This window comes from Daucus carota, chromosome 5 (genome assembly GCF_001625215.2).
Source record: "Daucus carota subsp. sativus chromosome 5, DH1 v3.0, whole genome shotgun sequence".
Taxonomy (NCBI): domain Eukaryota; kingdom Viridiplantae; phylum Streptophyta; class Magnoliopsida; order Apiales; family Apiaceae; genus Daucus; species Daucus carota.
The window spans coordinates 17,492,082-17,510,886 of record NC_030385.2 but is presented as its reverse complement, the minus strand read 5'-3'; positions in this window follow the sequence as shown (position 1 = coordinate 17,510,886).

Sequence of the window (18,805 nt, the reverse complement as noted above, 5' to 3'; positions counted from 1 at the left end):
CCAGTCTGAATTCTTTGATGCTGCAACATCTCTTCCATTCTAGAGTTTAAGATATGGACATTTCCTTCCAGAACTTCCACTTGCTTTTCCAACTGAAGTTGCTTTTGCTCAGATTCAGAAAGTGCTGATTTGACTTTAGCTGGAAGCTTTTCATCAATTTGCTTGGTCAGATCAGTCTTGACAGAGGCAATGAGAGAATTTAGATGCTCTATCTCATGCTGAAAGTGGAGAGATTGATATTTGTGAAGCTTGAGGTTGTCCAGAGCCTGACTGGCAATAGTAGCACAGATGGATGGAGGGGAGGATGAGCTTTCAGATTGTGGTTGAAGAATGGTGGAGACTTGCCTTTGCAGCTCCAAGCTAACTACAGTTGCATTGGCAGACTGCATGGAGACCCAAGAAGGAAGAGAAGTTGTAGGTTGGTCACCAAGAGATTCCTCAAGTGCATCATTGAGGTCTTCATCACTATCATCATATTGAAAGTCATCTCCAGCATTGGCAGGCAGAGCTGTAAGTGCCTCCTTTGCTCTAAGCATAGAAGATGTAGTGTGAATCAGATTGAGGTGCCTCTCAGCTGCTTGATTATCCAATCTGGCAAAGTCTTGAATAGAAGACATCCCATGAGTAAAAGTCTCAGGGTCTAGTGAAACACCATCCAATATGGATCTGTATTCAGCTTGAAAATCTTGTTCACTAAACCCTTCATTGACACCTGCATTTCTCTCAATTTCTCTCTTTTCTTGCATAAAGGGCTCCCCTTGGCTCACCACACCACTTACCTCTCCCTCACTTATCCTTACTAAAGGGTCACTCTTATCCTCTCCTTTTTCCTGGCTGGAATAAATAGCCAGACTCTCCACTCCCTCTCCTTTTGCCAGCTCACTAGGCTGCCTCTCCACTCCAGAGCTCACTGCACTCAATCCTAGAAGTGTTTGTGCCACCATGTGATCAACTGCTGTAGAAAATGGTATAGTTGTTGAATCAGCAGCAGTTGTCAACTGATGAGGGACATCAGTTGAAACACAAGTGGAGGAGACATTCAACTGATGAGAGCTGTTAAGCATATCAGTTGAAGAACAAACACTGTTCAACTGATGAAGGAGATCAGTTGAAGATAAGGAAGAAATAGGTTTAGAAGCTGTGATAATTGAGTCTGTGGTGATTGATTTTAAAGGTAAATCCACAGAACACACTGTCACAGAAGAAGAAATTGGAAGAGAAAGATCCAACAAATCATCAAAATGATGATGATCAATCTCAGAGGGGGGCTTCTCCATGAAATCCAAAGATGGAGAATTTACAAGTGTGGTGTGAATTAATTCCACATCCACAGAAGAGGTTGGGGATTGTGTTTGAGTAGTAGAGATGGTAAGATCATGAATATGGGTGATTTGTTGAGATGAAGAAGGGGGCTGTGACTCCACATTTATTGGAGTCACATCAATCTGACTTTGAGAAGTTACAGGCATAAAATCCAAAATGGATGCCTGTGTGTGTGCAGAGTGCTTAAGTTTGTCACTTCTCATCTTCTTTCTCCCATAAGCTTTGATTGGTGAAGAAGTGGTGTCCCTCCCCCTTTTTATCTGTGTCCCTGGTTGGGGACTATTTTCAATAGCAACATCCTTTTGGGAGGATGCTGCTAGGGATGTGCTTAATTCCATATTAACATCTACAGTCTTTTGGGAGACTGCAGAGTGGCTAGGCTGGTCAGCACTCACCTCTCCATCCTTATCCTTAGGGCTTCTTTTATGTTCACCCTTTCCCTCCCCCTCACAACCTCCAATCACACTCCCCTCAGGTTTGTTTTTCTTGGATTTTACAACAGATGCCTTTTGGGAGGCACCTGAGGTTGGTTTAGAAGATTTGGTTTTAGAAGGTTTTGCCACTTGTGTGGACTGTTGATGGGCCTCTTCAACAGCCCTGATGGCAGAAAGCAAAGAAGATGAGGGTTGAGAAAGAGTAGTAGGAAAGCCATGTACCTCCTTTTCTCTTCTAGGATCCATGGTTGGCAGGTACACCACCTCCAAGGAGGGGTATAGATTCATCCTAAAGAGATCTTTAAAGACTCTCTTTTCCTGCACACAACTGGGAAGCTTGGCTTCCTTGTTAGTGATAACCAGCTTTTTATTGAGATGATTAGCCAGCATCATGAGAAATCTAACATAATAAATATTCCAAGGTCTACCAGTTTTATCACCTAGTTTCTCCCCAATTTCTTGGATCATCAAACCACCAAAGTTGAAATATTCATTAGTCAAGTACATATAAAGCATTTGTAAAATCTGGGAAGTAAGAGCATTAAAATTAATAATTTTACCAGAGAATGCCTTAATAAATGCATCACACAAATAACTCCATTCTCTCCTAAGACCTCTTCTTTCTATTTTACCTAAGGCATCAGTTGGCAAAACATAATTCATGGCATTAAGTAAATTAACCAACTGAATATCACTAGGCAAAGATAAAACAGTGTCTTCAGGAATCTTAAAGCATGCTTTCATAACATCAGCATTAACAGAATGAATTTCATTATTAATATAGAAGGTTAGAGTTTCATCCTCACTATTAAACTCTGCAGAGGTCCACATCTCCTCCACTATTTCATGGTAGATGGTAGGAGCTTCAAGCATAGCATGAGAGAGCTGGCTTGATTTGATGAAGTTCATCATCTTGTGGTATTCTTTCTCTTCTACCGCCCCAGTGTCAACAAATGACGCGAAGTTGTTCTTCTCATAGATGAAGTTTGTTGGTGAGGAGTATTTCTTCATGGGCGCCATTGCAGTTACAGAAAAAGCTTGAAGAAAAATTAGAGCTTGTTTTTGCACAGAGAGAGAAGAGCAGAGGGTTTATGAATTCGAAAGAGTGAGATGAAAAGAAATGAAAATAAATTAAAACACTTAAATACTTTCTCAGAAAATTGCTGTGATTGGCTGAGAAATTGCCGTTGAGAAGAAATTACTCTTATTGAACTCTACAAAAATTACACACACGATTGTGTGTATAAAGTAGGAGAGAGACAAGAGAAACTTCAACGGCTCAGATCTGATAATGCTTTCAACGGATGAAATAAGCACCTCTTTAAACTTCCTATTCAACTGATGATGATCAGTTGAAAGTAATCTCAACTGCTGTCATCAGTTGATTGGAAAATAAGACAAGAGGATATTGTTTCAAACATCAGTTGAAACAATTTCATTAGTTCATCAGTTGAAGTATTACAGACTTTGTCCAGAATTATAATTAACTTAATTTTGATAAATTAAAATTAATCAAAATCTGGCTGCCAAATTACAGAAAAATTCACTCTAAATTAGGAGAAATTTAACATACCTAATTTACTTACCAACCTTGTGAATGTGGATTCATCAAGAGGTTTTGTGAAAATATCTGCAATTTGTTCTTCACTTGGAACAAAATGCATTTCAACGGTGCCAGCCATCACATGTTCTCTTATGAAGTGATATTTGATGTCAATGTGCTTGGTTCTTGAGTGTTGAACTGGATTCTCAGTTATAGCAATAGCACTGGTGTTGTCACAAAATATTGGGATTTTTGAGAGATTTAAGCCATAATCAAGTAATTGATTTCTCATCCACAATAATTCTGCACAACAGCTTCCAGCTGCAATGTACTCAGCCTCAGCTGTAGAGGTTGATACAGAATTTTGCTTTTTGCTAAACCAAGAAATCAATCTGTCACCAAGAAATTGACATGTGCCTGTTGTACTTTTTCTATCAATTTTGCATCCTGCAAAATCAGCATCTGAATATCCAATTAGATCAAATCCAGAGTCTTTAGGGTACCAAATACCAAGATTTGGTGTTCCCTTAAGATATCTGAATATTCTTTTTATAGCAATAAGATGTGATTCTTTAGGATCAGATTGAAATCTAGCACAGAGGCATGTAGAAAACATAATATCTGGTCTACTAGCTGTCAGATATAAAAGAGAACCAACCATGCGTCTATAATTAGAGATGTCCACAGATTTCTCATTAGGTCTTAACTCTAATTTGGTGGCTGTTGGCATGGGAGTCTTAGCTTCTTTGCAATCCATTAAATCAAACTTCTTAAGTAGATCATAGATGTACTTAGTTTGATTTATGAATATACCTTCCTTTACTTGTTTAACTTGTAAACCAAGAAAGTAGGTGAGCTCTCCCATCATGCTCATTTCATACTGACTTTTCATTAGATTAGCAAACTTCTTGCAAAGTTTCTCATCTGTAGAACCAAAAATTATATCATCTACATAAATTTGAACCAGAATAAAGGCACCATTTACATTTCTGTAAAATAGTGTTTTATCCACAGTTCCTCTGGAAAAATGATTATCTAACAAGAATTGAGATAGAGTGTCATACCATGCTCTTGGTGCTTGCTTAAGTCCATAGAGTGCTTTTAATAAAAAGTAAACATACTCTGGAAATTCTGGATCTTCAAAACCAGGAGGCTGACTGACATATACCTCCTCTTCCAGTTCACCATTTAGAAAAGCACTCTTGACATCCATTTGATAAACTTTAAAGTTTGCATGAGCAGCATAGGCCAGGAAGATTCTTATTGCTTCCAGTCATGCAACTGGTGCAAAGGTCTCATCAAAATCAATTCCTTCAGACTGAGAGTATCCTTTAGCAACAAGCCTTGCCTTGTTTCTAGTGACAACTCCATTCTCATCCACCTTGTTTCTGAATACCCACCTTGTTCCTACAATTGTTCTGTTTTTAGGTTTGGGTACCAGCTTCCATACATTGTTTCTCTCAAATTGATTTAATTCTTCTTGCATAGCAAGGACCCAATCAGCATCTTTGAGAGCATCTTCTATGACTTTAGGCTCATCCTGTGAAAGGAATGCACTGTACAAACACTCATCTTGAGTTGGTCTTCTTGTTTGTACAGATGCATTTGCATCTCCAATAATTAGCTCAAAAGGATGATCCCTTGTCCACTTTCTTTGTGGTGGAAGTGATTGCCTTGATGATGTGGCTTCATTGTTGAAGTTCAGGTTTCCATGTTGGAAAGCTCCCCCTAAATTTGACATCTCATTATTTCTAGACTGATTGAAATTTTGAGACATTCTTTCAACTGATGATCCTTGAGGTGTTTCAACTGATCCCTCCAATGTAGTTTCAACTGATGCTTCAGTTGAATTTTCAATAGCAGTTGTTTCTTGGACCAGAGAGTCATCAGTTGGAACATTAATTCCAGGATTAATTCCAACATTCTGAATAGTGTCATCACAATCATCATCACTGTCATATAGATCACCTTCACCTTCATTTTCAAATCTGAGATTATCATGAAATCCTTCATCTGTCAGACCTTGAATCTTTTTATCATAAAAAACCACATGAATTGATTCCATAACAATGTTGATTCTCAGATTATATACTCTAAATGATTTTCCATCAGAATATCCAACAAAAATAGCTTCATCTGCCTTGGCCTCAAACTTTCCAAGATTTTCACCTTGATTTCTTAGAACATAACACTTGCATCCAAATACATGTAGAAAGCTAATTATTGGCTTCTTTCCTTTGAAGAGTTGGAAGGGAGTTAGATTGTGAGGTTTGGTAATTAGTGAAATGTTTTGAGTAAAACAAGCAGTATTCACAGCTTCAGCCCAAAAATAGGTTGGAAGTTGAGCTTCATTAATCATGGTTCTTGCAGCCTCAATAAGAGTTCTATTCTTCCTTTCAACAACACCATTTTGTTGTGGCGTTCTTGGTGCAGAGAACTCATGAATAATTCCCTCTTCTTCACAAAATTCTTTCATCACAGAGTTCTTGAATTCTGTTCCATTGTCACTTCTTATCCTTCCAACTTTGACATCTGGATTGTTGTTTAATGCCTTGATATGATTGATGATGATTTTCCCAGCTTCATCCTTAGAATGCAGGAAGAAAGTCCAAGTAAATTTTGAAAAATCATCAACAATCACTAAGCAATATTTCTTCTTTGAAATGGACATTATGTTGACTGGTCCAAATAAATCCATATGCAAGAGCTGAAGGGGCTTCACAATTGATGAAAGAGATTTGCTTTTGAAAGAGCTTCTCTTTTGCTTTCCTAGCTGACAAGCTCCACATAATCCATCTTTGGAAAATTCCAGCTTAGGTAGACCTCTTACCAAGTCCTTCTTTACTAACTCATTCAAGGTTTTGAAATTTAGATGAGACAATCTCTTATGCCATAGCCAACTGTCATCTAAGCTTGCTTTGCTGAGAAGGCAAGTGATGGATTCAGACTTTACAGAATTGAAGTCAGCTACATACACATTTCCTTTCCTTTGTCCAATTAAAACCACATTGTTGTCATCTCCTTTGGTGACAACACAGGCTGCAGTGGTGAAATTAACCTTGTAACCTTTATCACAGAGTTGACTGATGCTAAGCAAGTTGTGCTTAAGACAAGACACCAATGCAACTTCATCAATGATGACATTTTCTTTTGCAATTAAGCCATATCCCATAGTATATCCTTTGCTGTCATCTCCAAAGGTAATGCTAGGGCCAGCTTTCTCCTCAAATTTTGTGAGCAGAGAGGAATCACCAGTCATGTGCCTGGAGCATCCACTATCCAAGTACCACAAATTCTTCTTGTCGTTTCCCTGCACACATTTCATAAACAGATCAAGTTGATTTTGGTACCCAAATTGCTTTGGGTCCAGATTTGTTAGTCTTAGCAGCCTTTTCCACTTTCTCAACTTTTTCCTTGGATTGAATTGGTTCAATGTTTGATTTTGGTTGAAAAATTGGAATATCAACTCTGTTTTCAAACACAGGCCTTTGAGGCATGCATACATTGTTCATTCCATGCAAATTTGAATGAAATTGAGGCATGTTAAAGGCATTAAAATAAGGATTGAACATATATGGCATGTTAGGCTGAGAATAAGGATTGTGAGGCAATAAACCAGGCATCATATTCATAGCAGATAAATTCATGTGAGGAACAGATGTCATAGGAATAGGCAAAGATAAATTAGGAGCAATCACAGTTTTACAATTAGCAGATAAATGATTTACACTACCACACTTACTGCAGGTTTTCCTAAGAGCACTAGCATTGGGAGTGTAATTGGTGTGCTTGTTAACTCCTATTTTGCCATTTCTATTTCCTTTCTTCTTTTTAGTCTCCTCAGATTTATGCTCACTAGTATCCAACTTCTTCTTGTTCTTGTTACTGGAATTAAGAGTGTTATTAACACTATCACTGGTCTCAGAAGAACTATTCTCACCTTTAACAAAATTCTTTTTAACAGGACCATATTTCTTGTTAAGCTTCTTGAGAACTTTCTTGTCAACTGATGAGTTTTTGTTCAACTGATGACTCTCATCAGTTGAGACTTTGCTTTTCAACTGATGATCATCATCAGTATTCTCATCACTTGAACTGTTCTCAGATACCTCAAGCACTTTCTTATTCCTCTTCCATTCATTCTCTACAAAAGTCTCTCTACCTTGCATGTTAATGATATTGGTGGAAGCATCTCTTCCAGATTTCCATTTGGCAATAATCTCTTGTTCCTTATCAAGCTGCTTTCTTATGATCTCTTTTCTTTTCAGAACAACCAAGAGATCATCCTTGGTTGTCTGACACTCAATTTTCAGTTTCTCAAACTCAATAAATTGAGCTTCTAAGGCACTGTTTCTATCACTAAGAAAGGTGTTAGCGTCCTTAATTCTACTGTTTTCCTTAGTGAGAGATTTTAAAGAAACATGCAAATGATACAATTCTGTAGACATTTCATTAATGGTAGCATTGCATTCATCTTAAGTTAACTCAACTAGGTTTGTAGTGAATACCTGACTACTGCTTCCGGTGTTTTCTTCTTGATCTGTGGAGTTGGCCATTAGAGCTAGATTGACAAACTCCTCCTCTTCATCAGAATCATCTCCAGCTGCCCAATCATCCTTTGTGATGAATGCTCTTTCCTTTTGTTTGAGAAGTTCATAATATTTCTTTTTGTAGTCAATGTTTTCACTTGACTTCTTCTCAACTTTAGGCTTTCTGCACTCATTTGCAAAGTGACCTGCATTCCCACAATTGAAGCACTTGAATTTTGATCTGTCAACCATGCTTCTGTCAGACTTTTGATTGCCTTTGAATGATTTTGCAGAATTGAAATTCTTTTTGAATTTCAGTTTGGAGAATCTCCTTGATAGGAAGGCTAGATGTTCATCAATTCCATCACTTTCTTCACCAGAATCAGCTCCATCTTTCTCTTTTCTCTTTCCTTTGCTTGACTCTGAGCTCTCTTCTTTGACCAACTTCTCAGTTTCTTCAACTTGAGATTTTCCTTTGTCCTTGACAGTATCATCAAGAGATGCAACTAAAGCCACAGATGAATGTCCTTTCTTTTGGCTTTTCTCAATCTCTTCATCTTGCTCCATTTCAAGCTCATAAGTCTTTAAGGTTCCATACAATCTCTCTAGAGTATAGTCTTTGAACTCTTGTGTGTTTCTGAGAGAGACTGTCATAGGTTTCCATTCTTTGGGAAGAGCTCTTAAGAACTTCAAATTTGAATCCTTAACTTGATATACTCTTCCAAAGAGCTTTAGACCATTTAACAGTTTTTGAAATCTGTTAAAAGTATCACTCAAACATTCACCAGACTTGAAATGGAATGACTCATATTGTTGAATCAGAAGCTGCATTTTGTTCTCTCTTACTTGCTCATTCCCTTCACAGATGGTCCTGATGGTGTCCCAAATTTCTTTGGCACTTGTGCAGCTGATAACACTATCAATCATTTCTTGATCCAAACCATTGAACAGAAGGTTCATGGTTTTCTTGTCCTTGTGCACTTCTTCAGTATCTTCTTGAGAATATTCATGGATAGGTTTTGGAATCATCTTACCTGCCATGTCTTCACCATCAGCTCCCATACTGGTGCAGACCTTCATGGGGACATGAGGTCCTTTTTCAATGCAGTTCACATAGCTTTCATCAATGGACAACAGATGCAGATGCATTCTCACTTTCCAGTGAAAATAGTTGTCTTTGTCAAGAACAGGAATCTTCACTCCAGCATCCTTCTTTCCCATCTTTCTTTAGCAGTGTTGATCTTTTTCCCTGTTTGTTGGGAACCTGGCTCTGATACCAATTGTTATTTTACACCAGCTATAAGAAAGATTGTAGAAGGGGGGGTTGAATACAATCTTTTACAAATTTAAAAGATTCAAGAACAGTACACTAGATTACAGTTTAACAGAGAACACCAAGTATTAAAAATACGGGTGGATTGAATGATCCACCCGTGAGATTTTATAAAGAAGAATCTGTGGATTGTTTACAATTCGCAAAGCTGCTGGTTCATCACTCAAACAAGTTCTAACTCTCAGATTTTTCTCTCAAGTAATTTGAACAAGTTCAACTGATGCTTCTAACTTGGTTATATACTCCAAGTTTTACAAAGCTTTTAGCTAGATTACAAAATGCACTCTAATCTAAAAACAATGCTGCACAACTTTGTCTTATGCATGCTTTCTGAGATGTCTTCATCTTTAACCATCATCTTGATTTGACCCAGATTGCACTGCATGAGATAAGTATGTTTCTGCTTCTTCTTTATTTTCCTAATTAGGCTTCCATGTCTATTTTAGTGTAATTCGATCCATGTGATTTGTCAGACTTAAGCTCTAGTCACTTTCAACTGCTCTTTGCTTCATCAGTTGAGAGTTCTGGTTACTTTCAACTGCTCTTGACTTCATCAGTTGAATGTTGTGCTGGGCTCATCAGTTGAATGAATTACAAACTTCATCAGTTGAATGTTGTTCCAGTCTCATCAGTTGAATTCCTTAGCATCATCAGTTGAATACTTTGTCTTCAGTTGAATGCTTGATTTTCATCAGTTGAAACACGGTTCAGTCTTCATCAGTTGAAGAATTACATCTCATCAGTTGAATATCCTTCACTTAGATAAAATTACATGGCATTGGATATTTACAATTAGCCATCCTATTCTACCCATCCGTTGATAATTCCCAATGATAAGAAATATAACAATTACAACTGAAATTTGATAAAGATACTAAGTAAGACATGTTACAAAATGTTTATGTTATCATCAAAAATTATTGATTCCTAACAAAAGATATTGATTAAATTAATTGTCAGAAATTAATTTAATTAATGGACATGCGATATCTTAAACATAGGGAATTTATAAGCAATTAATATGGAAGCCGAATTAAATAATTAATTTACAGAATTAGGATAGGTAGTGTAAATATTAATTCTTTAGTGGATTGAATTAATATTTAATGACATTGGGCCTGGCCCAGAATGTCATTGGAAGGCCTGACCTAATGGTCCATGATCCCTGCTGTAGCCTATATATATTCTCGTTCTCCTAAAGCTGAAAAACACACCAAAATGAATTCATCCTAGAGTTTGAGAGAGGCAGACCTTTTTCTCAAAGAGACAGCTAGGGTTTTGGGTTTTTCGGAGCTTTAAGGAGAGGCACACCTTGGGAGATCGAAGGCCACACTTCGTCCAAGGAGAATCAGGGAATACAGTAGAAGACGTGGATTTGAATCACTTGCGCCGTAGCGATTAAGGTTAATATTCTGTTCGAACTTTTAATTAATATCATAAAACGCAGGGCCAAGGTCTGATTGTTCCTACAGAAACTCCAGGACCCTAAAGGCGGAGAAAATGGGCACGGGGCTCCGGTAGCGGGAGAAAATTGGCCTTGAGCTCTAGGATCGGGCGTCGTGTCAGGCTCCGCGGAAATGTTGAGTTGGTGGCAGATGCTGGTGCTGAGGAGTTGTCCGGGACTGAAGATGAAATTGGGCCTGAGGATGCTCGCCGTCCCGGTTGGGGGAATTTGTTTTGTGTTGGCCCACCTGGGCAGGTGGGTTTAATAGATGATGATGTGGAGAAAGTGGAAGGCCTCGGCTGGAAGAAATTGATGCGCCGCTCTGAGCTTCATCATAGGAAGGTATGCGTAATTGTATGCTTTTGTACTTAGTATTTTTTCTTGATGTATAAGTTGTAATGTGCTGCGTGATGTTTACTGAAGGCCCGCGGTTATGATCTTGCTTTCAGCACCCGGGGGGAAGTATTCCGCCAAGACAGGATTGCTTTGCGGAAACAAGTTGCTGAGCTTGAGATTCAGAAAAGGACCTTGGTGCAGAATTGTCATGAAGTGGAGGATCAGAAGAAGAAGTTGTTCCTTGATTTGGACAACTTGAAGGTGGATTGGAAGCACATTTTTGACAAAAGGGACCAAGTGAACGCTGAGTTGGAGATGCAACGGCTATTTTAGGAGGGCAAGGAAGCGGTCGCGGAACGTACTTTCGCTGAGTTGCAAAAGCATGCTGAGGAGGCTGAAGCTATGGTTACATCGTGACCAATTGAGGAGATGGCTATTCGGAAATTCCAGGGCAGTGCCGAGTACCGTGCCGCCCTTGCGAATGCGTGTGAGGAAGGAATCTCCTCTTTCAAGCAAAGCGCGGAGTACACGAAGTTGGTGGCGGGTGCGGATGGGTTCTTCCCAGGGTATCTCAGGTTTGGAGAAGCGCGTTGCCAGCCTAGAAGCGGCTTTGAAGAAGGCTAAGTCCAAAGCCCACAAGAGGAAGAAGAAGAATAAGAAGCTGGCTGCTCGTGTCAAAGAATTGGAGGGTGCTGGTCCCGGTTCCGGGAGCAGCGTCGCGGCAAAAAGTCCTGGAACACTGGCGACCGTGATGGAGAATCCGGAAGCGGAGGATGCCGAAGTGTCTGAGTCACATGCCAAGGAGATGGACAACCCGGATGCGAGCGCTGCGGATGCGGAGTAGGATGCAGAGGCGGAAGATTAAACTCCTGAGGGCGGAAATGCAGTTGCCGAGGACACGGATGAGACTGCGGCCATTTAACTCTGTTTATTTCGTAGTTTCTTTTCTAACAACTTTTGAACTGTCTAGTTGGTATTCGTGCATCTGAACAATGGTTTTGGTTTGTAATATGTTGTACATGGATGGTTGGATATTAGTGCTTTTGACTTTAATTTGCTTTGCGGATAATGTTGCTTTCTTGTCTATATTTTCGCGTGTTACTTTGTACTTAGATGTTGCTGGAGTTGACCAGTCACGGCTATACTGTTGTCAGGGTAAGGTCGCGGGCTTGCGGCCATGCCCTGACATGCTTTAAATGTTGCGTATTGTTTTAGTCTGAGACAGGGATGGTGCCAATTGTCCTTCTGTCTTTGTTTATTTGCTTGTCCTTATAGCAGGTTGACGCCGGGCACGTGCGATTGAGTAGTATAAATGGCTGGTCTTGGCAATGGAGGTATGCTATCTTTCCTTACTTTGCCTTTATTTTGTTTTACTCTGAACTTGCATTATCATGTCTACCTTTCTAGGTTTCTGTTGTTATTGTGATCGTCCCGTGGCGGTGAAGACCATTTGGGGTGGTCGGAATGTTGGTCGGCGCTTTGAGGTTCGCGGTGCTGGCGACTATCACTATGAAGATTGGATTGATGAGCCACTGAGTACGCGGGCTCGTGGTGCTATCGGGGAATTGGTGCAGAAGAACAAAGACTTGCATGAATCTTATCACAAGAAAATGGAACGTATCCGGGCCCGTCATGTGAAGCGTCGCGGAACCATCTGGGCGCAATTGTAGTTAATCCATAATGAACTGTCCGTAGATGACTCGAGTGAAGAGGAGGTGGAGTCTTAGACTTTGAGTTGATGTGTTTGTAGTATTTATTTGCTTTCCCTAAGCCCGCGGTGATCCTGTATCCGGGTTCATTTGGCGGTGTACTGATGTATTGTGTCTTTGCTTTATTTGTCTTTGTAGTGTGTGAGTATTGCGCGACCCGGGCTGCGTTTGTGCCTGCGGCGGCTATGCGTGTATGTGCTTTGTGTAAAATGTGCTTTATAATACAAGTTGCTTTTACTTTCCTCGTGGATTTGTTTTTATGTGCTTTTGTTTTTATATGCTTGTGGGTTGTGCTTTTTATGTGCTTTTGTTGAGTGAGATTGCAGACTCGTAATTCAGTTGATAACAGCGATATATATTGATAGACCAAAATGATAGTAGGTTACATGTTGTGATCATCATCCAGTCACAACTTCTACTGGTAATATTTCCCGAGTTTTTCCACATGCCAAGTGTTGTTATCAGATATGAGAGTTGTTGGGATCCCGAAGCGGGTGATAATTTGATCCCGGACAAATCTAATGGCGTCCTCCTTGGTGATGGTCTTAAGTGCTTTTGCCTCTACTCATTTGGTCATATTGTCTATAGTGACCATAACAAATTGGAGTTCGCCTTTGGCTTTGGAGAAAGGACCCATGATGTCGATTCCTCATATTGAGAATGGTTTTGGCGAGAGTATGGAGACGGGAACCGCGGGGGCAGCGCGCGGCACATTGCTAAATAGATGGCATTGGTGGCATGCCTTTACAAAGGCTGCAGTTTTTTCCCATGGTGGACCAGTTGTATCTTTGTCGCAAAATCTTGTGTGTGAGAGCTTTTCCCTTCATGTGATCCCCTCGTATGCCTTCGTGCACTTCCCGCATGCAGTACATTGCTTCGTCATCATCAACGCATTTGAGGATCGGGGAGTCAAAGTTGCGGCGATACATGGTATCATTTTGGAGGAAGAATTTGGTCGCCTGTGCTCTGAACTGCCTGGCCATGGTGTGCTCTGTTGGCAAGGTTCCGTCGCGGAGGTAAGTGATATATGGGGTCATCCAGTTGTCCTCGTTAAGTGCCATGTTAAGTTCCTCTTTTTGTTTGATGGATGGATGCGGAGTGACGGAGAGTATACGGGACCGTCTGCCTCCGTATACTCTCCCTCTAAAAGCTTGGATAGGTTATCCGCCATAGTATTGTCTTCGCGGTCGATTTGATGAAGCTGGTAGCTTTTCAGCGTAGACTGTCGTGACTGCACTTGTTGCTAATATTGGGCTAATGTCGAGTCTTTGACCACGTAGTCGCTCGTGGTATGGCGTACTACCAGTTGTGAGTCACTGTATATGATGATGTTCTGTAGTTGTAGGGTGATGGCTAGATCCGGTCCCGAGAGCAGGGCTTCGTATTCGGCTTGATTATTAGTGGATTTGAAGTTGAGTTGCAGCGCTTGTTTGATGTAGAAGCCATCCGGGCTGATGAGGATTGCCCCTGCTCCGCATCTGGTGGTGGTTGCAGAGCCGTCAACATACATTTTCCAACCGTCAGTGCTCAGGATGGGTTGTTGTGTGTCTGGGACCTCTTCGTCCGGTTTAGCGAAGTTGCATTCGACGACAAAATCTGCGAGGGCTTGTGCTTTGATCGCGGTTCTCGAAACATATGTGAGATGGAACTGACTAAGCTCGATCGCCCAATTAATGAGCCGTCCCGAAAGTTCTGGCTTGTGCAGGATTTTGCGTAGTGGCTGGTTAGTGATGACGCGGATCTCCCGCCCTTGGAAGTAATGGCAGAGTTTTCGGCTGGCCATGACGAGAGCAAGGGTTGTCTTTTCTATGTTGGGATAGCGGGTCTCCGCGTCCTTGAGCGTTTGACTAACATAGTAGACTGGTTTTTGGACCATCTCCGCTTCCTTAATCAACAACGGCCCCACTGCTTTGTCAGAAACAGATAAGTACAACGAGAGTGGTTCACTGGGGGAAGCGGTTGTGAGGAGTGCTGCGGGTGCCAGGTATTTTTTGAGGTCTTCAAACGCTTTCTGACATTCCTCCGTCCATGTGAGTTTTTTGGTTTTGAGTGCTCCCTTAAGTCTGTCGAAGAAAGGGAGACATCGCTCTGCGAGCTTTGATATGAACCGACATAGGGCCGCGAGACGGCCGGTGAGGCGCTGGACATCCTTGATGGTTTTTGGAGGCTGCATGTCGATAATGGCTTGGATTTTCTCCGGGTTGGCTTCGATACCGCGTTGGCTGACTAAGAACCCTAAAAATTTGCTAGCCTCCAGGGCAAAGGTGCATTTGTCCGGATTGAGCTTCATGTTGTGTTGCCTGAGATTGGCAAAACATTCCACCAAGTCCGCTAGGTGGGATTCTTGAAGCATCAATTTGACAATCATGTCATCCATGTATACTTCTATGTTGCGGCCCAGTTGAGGTACGAAGATTTTATTCATCATGCGCTGGTAAGTTGCTCCCGCGTTGATAAGTCCGAAAGGCATTACTTTGTTGCAGTGCAACCCCCTGTGGATGATAAACGAAGTCTTTTCACGGTCTTCAGGTGCTATTCTGATTTGATTATACCCAGAGAAGGCGTCCATGAAACTGAGCATGAGGTGTCCTGCAGTGGCGTCGATGAGTTGGTCGATGCTGGGTAGTGGGTATGGATCCTTCGGACAGGCCGTGTTGAGTTCTATGTAGTCCACGCACATGCGCCATTTGCCGTTTGCCTTTTTTACCAGTACGACTTCTGCGACCCAATCTGGGTAAGAGACCTCGCAGATTATATCCGCGTCTAGCAGTTTATCTATCTCAACGTCGATTGCTTTCTGGCGGTTTGGTGCGAAATTGCGTCGCTTTGGTTTTTGGGGGCTTTCTTGGGATCTACGCTGGGTTTGTCCATGGCCACAGACTCATCCAACCCGGGCATATCTTTGGGGCTCCAAGCGAATACGTCAGCGTATTCTCGTAGCAAGTTTGTGAGTTTTTTTTGAATACTGAATCTAGGCATGCGCCGATGCTGATTTTTCTGGTTGGGTCTGTGGGGGAGACCTCAATTTGCTCTGTCGCAACGGCAGGCTTTGCCACGGGTTGCTCATCCCGCAATAGACATTTTTTAAGCTCTGCGTCCACCCTGGGAGGTTCCTCATGCATGGGATCATGTGTTTCTATGACTTGTACATCACGGTGCTTTTTATTACGGGCTTGGAGGTTTGCGGCCTGCCTTTTTCGCTTTTCCTGCCTTCGTGTGTTTGCACTTTCCCGCTTCATGTTTCCGGGTTCAGTGGCCGCCAAGGCTAGGGCTATGCCATAACATCGTTTTGAAGTCTCAGAATCTTCTCTGACTTCGCCCGTTCCCGCGGGAGTGGGGAACTTCATTTTTAGGTGCGATGTGGAGGGGATGGCCCTGGGGGCGTTCAGAGTGGGTCTTCCCAAAATCATGTTATATGAAGAGACCGCGTTGATTATGTAGAATTTTAACGTCTTGATGACTTGATTGGGCGAAGAACCAAACACGACTGACAGATGGGCTATTCCCGCAATCGGTACGGCGTTGTGTCCAAAGCCATAGATGGGTATTTCGTCGAGGCACAGCTCCAGAACCGCGTTGTCTAGTCGTAGGCGGTCCCAAGTGTGCTTGAAGCAAATGTCAACAGAAGACCCGTTGTCTACTAGGATTCTTTTGACTTTATTCTCGGCCACTAGCAAATATACGACTAGGGCCTCATTATGATCAGTATTAATACATTCGTAGTCCGCATGCGTAAAATATATGGGGCTGTGTGCTTCTATCTGAGTGATCGCATATACTGTTGGATCATCCGCCCGTGCCGGAGAAATGGTGCCACCGAAGACGGGGTTGTCTATGTTGCGGCCCTCTCTGTGATCCTACGGCGGCGGTGGTGGCGGATTTCTGGGAAGATACTGATTGAGGTTTCCTGCCTTGGCTTGTCGCTATAGGAAATGTTTAAGTGCGAGGCAACTATCCGTGGAGTGCCCGTGTGTTTCGTGATAGTCGTAGTGGCGCTCTTTGTTCCGGTCATCCAGGTTGGTCCACATGGGTGGCGGTGCTTGAAAGAATGGCTTGTTCTTGATGTCTCTTAGCAGAGCTGAACGGGTCATGCTGAATTTTGTCTAGTTGGGTTCCGGGCGCTTCTGGGGCCTAGGCTCAACCGCGGGCCCAAGTGAGTCCTTCACAGATACGTTGTTGTTTTTGTTGGTAGCGGGATCATGTGTGGTTTGAACCTGCATTTGCTCGGCGGGCTTTTGGTACGGGGTGTGTCGTTCCCTGGAATAGTGTCGCTGGTTGCTGGGAGGTGGGGCCCGTGCCCGCTTCAGGACGGCTAAAGATTCCGCCTCCGTGACCGCTTGGGATGCTAGGTCGTATGCTTTGGCCAGGGTCGTGAGTTGTACTTTTATTATATTGACCACGTACTTCTCGCACTCGTACGGGTCCAAACCCCGCTTTGGATGTACCAGGGCCTCAATTTCGTTAACACAAATGATCTTGTTGACCGCCTCCTTAAAGCGGTCGATGTAGCTTTGTAGCGACTCGTTGCCCTATTATCTGCAAGTATGAGGTATGCACCTCATGGGGTTGATTGGCTCTGAATTTGTTCAGGAAGGCTTTCTTGAAATTTGTCCAGGTGTTTATGCTTCTGGCCGGGACGCGGCTAAACCATCGTTGTGCGCTTCCTCTTAGGGTGGCGGCGAAGAACCGGCATTTGATGAGATCGCGGTACTCGTAATGCAGGGCTAACTGATTGAAGTAACTAAGGTGTTCTTCAGGGTCCCCCATCCAGTCAAAAGAGTTGAGGTTGAGATGCTTTATGTGCCGTTGCTTGGGCTCGTCCTCTAGCCTCTTTGTAAAAGGGGATTCTCCAACCTCTCCGCTTGTTCCCTCTTCCAAACGCTTTTTTAGTGTCATCAGTGTGTTAAGCATATCTGCATTTTTAGGGTTGACGCTTCCCGTGTCATTTCGGCCTTCCGGCAATTCCGGGTTGCGGTTCTCAAGACGTTCCCGGGCTCTTTCGTATTCCGCTTTTTTGGCTTCGACCTCTTTTTTCAGGTCGCAAACTCGTCTGTTTTCTTTTCATGTTTCCGGTCGATGTTGCTGGCCGCCATGATTCTTGTGATTAGTGTTTTGTGACGATCCGAGTTGGGATGCCACAGATTTTGGCGGACGCGGTTGGCTATGAGCCTCACCACGCTCTTCCTCATCGTGAGGTTCGTGGTTTCCTCGGGCATCCCCCTCCGGTGGGGGAAATGCGGACGCAACCTTTAGTAAGATATCGATTTGGTGCTACGTGAAGCGGGTTAAATCAGTGTGTCCTCCTTGTGTGACAGGTGGTGGTGGTGCGTTATTGTTTGGCTCTATACGAGGGCCTGTGTTTCCTGATGGGGTCCCGTCATGTATGGTCACATTGTTGTCGACTTCTCGTGCATTAGGGTTTGCGGCATTCGCGTTCTTAGCATCCGGGTTGTGGATGTTCGCAATGTGACTATGCTGGCTTACTATTAGCCCTGATCTTGTTTGCATAAATCTATCTGGTTTCTTTTTAATGCGACTCGGTTTCTTTTAAGGAGAATGCCCCCTTCCTGGCGTGCCAAATGATAACTCTTTTTCTCGTTTAGGGTTCCAATGCATTGTTCCGAGAAGCCCAAGTCGCGACCTAACCTGCAAAACAACGCCGCACGGGGATGCGTCCCGTGAACTAGGGGTGTCAATGGATCGGATCTGGATCGGATCAGGCATGATCCATATCCTGGTCCGTTTAATTTTATCGGATTCGGATTCGGATCGGATTTCAACCGGATTTTTTAGAACACGATCCATATCCTAATCCGTAGGATCACGGATTTTCGGATCAGAGCTCCGCTCCGTTTATATTTAAACAAAAAAAATTCTTCACTTATAAAAATTTGTTGGAATCACTTATAATAATAATTTACAAATTCAAAATGTAGTGTTTTGAAATACAAAAATACACTTGTTCAAATATTACAAGTCTTTAATAAATTTTGGAAGTTTAGGATTTAGAAACACCACGTTAACTTATAAATATTACAAATCTTCTAATAAAATATGAGAAACTTAGAATTTATATAGGTTGTACTAATGCAGCTCAAAATTCTCAAACAAAATGTTTAATAAGTTCAATTATCCAAGTTCAAATGCTATCTAA